Genomic DNA, 5,073 nt, shown 5'->3' with positions numbered 1-5,073 from the left:
CACACACACACACACACACACACACACACACACACACACACACACACCCCTTGGCCCAGGATGCTGAAGAAAGAGAGAGAGATGATGTTGGAGGGGGCATGTTTTTCTCACCCTGGATCCTAGCCTGGCTTATGCAATGCTTAGCTACATAGTCAGCTTGAGCAACTAGGGAGATACACTCACATACATCCTAGAGTGGTGAGGTATATGTGTTTTTAGGGGGGGCAGAGAGGAGGCGATAAATTATCTTTTGCTGTCCTACCATCTCTCAGTCCCCTGCCAGGAGCAAATCATCCCATTTGGGGATATATTCTCTCTGATGTCCTGTTGAAAAGTGGATACTTGGGGGCTGCTCAGACATGATGCTATTTCCAAGACGAGAGCAGGGGGTAGGGGAGACAGTGCCAGGAGAGGAGCCCAGATTCCTTGCTGGAATGTGACCAAAGCTCTGGGCACAAGGAGTCCTACCCCAGGACCCCAGAAGGTGCATGGAGTCTCCTTCTGGGTCGTGACACCTGCCTGGTATACTGTTTCATCAGAGTGAAACTGCCTGATGCCCTAAGGGACAAGGCAAAAAGGGCCCAGGAGTCCAGTTTACAAGTACCCATTACCCTCTCTGTCTTGGATGCTCTGTCAACAGTTTCCACTATCAAGGTGGATGGAGGTAGTGTGTGGTCAGCAGGAGTGAGAGGCTAGGAGTGATCTGAGGGAGAGCCGAGGAGGATCTGAGGAAGTGGGTCGGTTGGATTGTGGTTGGATACCACTCCAAAAGAGTGTCTGGGGCTTCCTTAGAACAAGATCAGACTTGGAAGAAAAGGTGTCCCAGAGGAGAATCTTCTGGTCCATTTTTTTTCGGGGAGGTCTCTTCTTCTGCCAACCCCATACCCTCATGAAATAGGAGAGGCAACTGTCAGTCTAGGATGGCTTAGGTGTCAAACAGATTAGAGGCAGGGAGCTGGGCAAAAGAAACCCTCAGGGTATCTTCTAGCCAGAGGATTCCATGAAGAAGGCTCACCAGACTAATGTCTCCTTGCCTTTTGGGACTAGTTCAGCCCACGGAGAGTCTGGGCATTTTTGGGGGCGGGTTCACTGTTGAGATCAGTTAAGTTTCTGGAGTGAGAAAATCCTGTCTGGGGAGTTGTCAGCACCGGAAGTGGAGAAGGAGCTGGAGATGGAGATGGGGGTTGGGGAGGAGAAAGATGGATTGGTATTTCACGTAGCTCTGGCTTTGTTCCTTGTTTCCAGTTCATTTCAATTAAATTTAACAAATATTTTAAAGTCCCTTCCATGTGCAAAACCTATTAAGGGCTCCTCCCTGGTAGTTACTGTAGGGAAGGTATAAAGGAGTTATAGGAAATCTTCTCTAACACTTCTACGAGTACATGGGGATTTCTGCTTGGTTTGGGTGGATCAAGCATTCTGAATTTTTTCCATTCTGTGGCTGGTGGCTTCTATTTCCCAAGAAATTAAATTCTGAAGTTCAGCAAACAATTACTAAGTATTCACTATGTTGGCACCATGCTAAGGTGCTGGGAACAAACAAAACAGCCCTTGCTACAAGGACCTTCAGTTCTACCTGGGAGATAACCTGTGTATAGGTAAGTAAATAAAGGTAATCTGAGGCAGGCAGGAGATAGGGCAGTACTGGGAGAAGGGGAAGGCAGGATCAGGAAAGACTTTCTTAGGAAATTCTCTCTATCTCTCCTAATTCTATTTGCTTCAGCTCTATACCGGAGTGACAAATATCTACGAGATGCCCAACCCCTCTTGGGACTGGTCCTCCCATGTAGCACATCATCATTCCATAGGAATTCCAGAGCTGCTGCTATATTAGACCAGACCCAGTGTGGATCAGTGATGCACTCAGGTCCTCATGGATGGACCAGGGCAGTGAGTGTGGTTGAGACTCCCTTGGGTTCCCCAGAGGCTCTGCTTTCTTCCTTTGGTCCAGTGTCCCTTGTCTGCCTCTTTACCCTTCTACATCATCCTTAAATGACATGTGACCTGCTTTCTCTGGCACAGGGAGAGTCATTTCTGTGCTGGGTTCCCCTCTGGCTGCTTGTCAGAGCTGCCAAGAGCCAGTCCCTGAGAGTTGGCCAGGGAGTGGTCCTCCCAGAGACAGGGCCCTCAATAGGTCACTTTACCCAGGTTGCTGAATCCTTTGCTAGTCTGTGACATATTATTCTCCTTCTATTTAATCAGATCTCTTCTGTGATGCCCAGATGTATGATTGGATGGCATCTGTGGAGTGCTGAGGATACACAGATTAGCAGTTAATTTATTGCTTCCTTTTTTTTTTTAAAGAAGTAGGAATAGGATAGGACAAAAAAAAAATAGGATTTAGCAAATTATCTTGGTCAGGGCTTTTCCAAAATCCATATGGGGTTGGGTGACCCAGCCCTCAATTAATAACTGCCAACTCATTGACTGACTGATTTATTGACCAATCATCCTACTAGGTAGGGCTTCCTACCTCTGGCCTCAGACACTAGCTGTGTGACCCTGGGCAAGTCACTTCACCCTGTTTTCCTCAGTTCCTTCATCTGTAAAATGACCTGAAGAAGGAAACAGCAAACCACTCCAGTATCTTTGCCAAGAAAACCCCAAATGAGGTCATGAAGAGTCTGCTATGACTGAACAACAAAAAATGTATCTATCCTTTCCTTTTCCACTAAATGGTCAGAAAGGAAGAACCAAGATATGTATGGTGTGATGAAAAACCCACCACATTCTTCAAGGCTGAAGGGTTTGGGTTTGTAACCTGGCTCTTCTACTTCTTACCTATGTGCCTTTGGGCAAGTCACTAAACATTTCTGAGCCGTTTCCTTACCACTAAAACGAGAGCCATCAGAATGGAGAAGGCCCTTGTGGCCTTGTGGCCATTACATAAGAGGATAGGGAACTGAGGTGGTTTAACAAGGAGAATAGAAAACTTAGGAGCTGTCTTTAAGTACTTAAAAGACCATCCTGTGAAAGAGGGGTTAGATTCACTCTGTTTGGTTCTAGAAGCAATGAGTGGAAGCTGCAAAGAAGTCCTTTTAGGTTTGATGTCAGGAAAGCCTTCCCAATAATCAGAGCTGTCCAAAAGTGGAACGGGCTGGCTTGGGAGACAGTGGATTTCCCCTCATTGGAGGTATCTGAGCAGAGGCTGGATGATCTCTTTTTAGGGGGTATTACAGGCAATGAGGATTCTTCTTCAGGAATGGATTGGAATAGACAGCCTCTGCAGTCCAAATTTACATTGAGGGCACCATCTCTTAGGTCCCTTCCAGTTTTGAAGCGATGGTTCTAAGTACTGGCCCCATTTGTGCCCCACACATAACTCCTTTCTAGGTTTCTGGGATCAAGTCCCCTAACAAGGCTGAGACCCAAGTGCCAGTGTGTAAGCTAGCCCACCACTGGGGCTAGAACTGTTAGAGAAATAAACAAGATGTCATTCTGCCGAGGGGGAGAGGAGTTACATCAAAAGTATCTCAGAAGAAGGGGAGAAAGCCAAATTTTGTATGAGATGCATAAGGAGGAGGGGAGGAGAAAAAAAATGCCTGGGTAATTAACTTAATAGGTTTCTTAAAGAATGCCCTTGTGAATGATGTTCAACACATTCAAGTGTTGACAAGAAGGCATTGAACTCGACGCCCACGCAGCGGGCAGAAGCATGCTCTCAGCTCCGACACACCTTCTTTGTCTGAAACTTGTAGTCAAACTCCGAGGGCTCTGTTGTGCAATCCATTTCGGGGGATCTGTTACGGGGGCCCCGGGGTTAGTCCTGCTTCCAGGGAAGGGAAGGCTTGTTTTCCTTGGCGGTGATGTGTATGGAATGGGGAGGGCAATGGAAGCCATTCTGAGTTCCCCTTGGAGACCAAAGGAAGGAGATAATCAAGCCTCAGAGACTGGCTCCGGGGGTGGGACACAAGAATCTTTGGTAGAGAGTGACTCAAGGATCATCTTTCTGATTCTCTCTTCCATCTTAGGGACTTCGCAGCATGAAGTCCCCAGAGAGCTGTGTGACCTCAGTGAAGCACTTTGTCTGATTCCGGAGAATGTCTGTGTGATCCCAGGGTGATCTGGCCTGCCAGAGCATCCAACAAAGGGAGGATGGAGTTTCCGCCCTGGGCAGAGAGTAGGGGCCAATTTTCCCTTTTCCTAGAGTCTGGTCAAAGTCAATAGATTCCTGGGTTCAAATGGCAAAGCAAAATAAAGTTCTGACTTGCAAAAGATGAGATAGCCCAAAGACAGGAGACTGGCAGTCAATCAGGCGTGTGTGTGTGTATGTGTGTGTGTGCATGTGTGTGTATGTGTGTGTATATGTGTGTATATGTGTATGTGTGTGTGTGTGTGTGTGTGTAGAGGAAAGTGTGGGTTTTTCCTAGTTGATACCATAAAACTGTAAATGACCATCTCAAAGCAGAGGGGAGGAATCCTGCCTTCTGTTGGTCAAGGGAGCCAAAGTAAATTCAGATAGGATGGGGCCGTGCGCCTGCTTGGCTGCTTTCCCACCCCTTTCTCTTCACTCACATCAAGCCCTTACACTTCTCTTCTGGATTGTTGTTATTCAGTCATTTCAATTATATCTGACTCCCATTTGGGGTTTTCTTGGCAAAGATATTGGAGTAGCTTGTTATCTTCTCCAGTCCATTTTACAGATGAGGAAACTGAGGCCCAAAGAGTTAAGTGACTTGCCCAGGGTCACACCACTAGTAAATACCTAAGGCCAGATTTGAACTCAGGAAGAGGTGAGATCCTGACTTCAGACTGAATCCAAACTGGTCCTTTCTCCAATTTCTCCCTTTTCCAATTTACCTTCCATACAGCTGCCAAAATAATCTTCCTAATGCCTATCTCTGACCATTTCCTTAGTCCAAGACATTGAAAAATAAAATAATCTACCAAAAATCTAGGGTTGTTTGGCCACCCTGTGGCAGCTGGCACAAAGGATGCAATTCAAAATACTGAATAAAGACCAGCAGTGAACAGGGCATCTTTTGTGACAACCACATTGCTGTCTTAAAGGGACACACGAACAGATTGTGTGTGTGTGTGTGTGTGTGTGTGTGTGTGTGTGTGTGTGTGTGT

General features: G+C 46.6%; 2 protein-coding genes and 1 long non-coding RNA gene across 18 annotated transcripts in view; 1 reads left to right on the top strand and 2 right to left on the bottom strand.

Moving 5' to 3' along the window:
- LOC138152033 (uncharacterized) overlaps positions 1 to 4,215 on the top strand; it is a 74,931-nt gene extending 70,716 nt beyond the window's left edge. For all 7 annotated transcript variants that reach the window (XR_011166005.1, XR_011166002.1, XR_011165999.1 and 4 more), the window contains exon 3: positions 3,972 to 4,215. This is a non-coding gene — a long non-coding RNA (uncharacterized lncRNA). The remainder of the gene's footprint in view (positions 1 to 3,971) is intronic.
- Positions 1 to 5,073, bottom strand: part of PEBP4 (phosphatidylethanolamine binding protein 4) — a 416,346-nt gene that overhangs the window by 67,505 nt on the left and 343,768 nt on the right. The gene's annotated exons all lie outside the window — the stretch shown is intronic.
- BIN3 (bridging integrator 3) overlaps positions 1 to 5,073 on the bottom strand; it is a 227,159-nt gene that overhangs the window by 166,398 nt on the left and 55,688 nt on the right. The window lies entirely within an intron of this gene.

The sequence above is a fragment of the Petaurus breviceps genome, unplaced genomic scaffold (assembly GCF_028583685.1).
Source record: "Petaurus breviceps papuanus isolate PSGF00001 unplaced genomic scaffold, PetGlider_PUasm1.0 90919, whole genome shotgun sequence".
Taxonomy (NCBI): Eukaryota; Metazoa; Chordata; class Mammalia; order Diprotodontia; family Petauridae; genus Petaurus; species Petaurus breviceps.
This window is presented reverse-complemented; position numbering and strand designations above follow the sequence as displayed.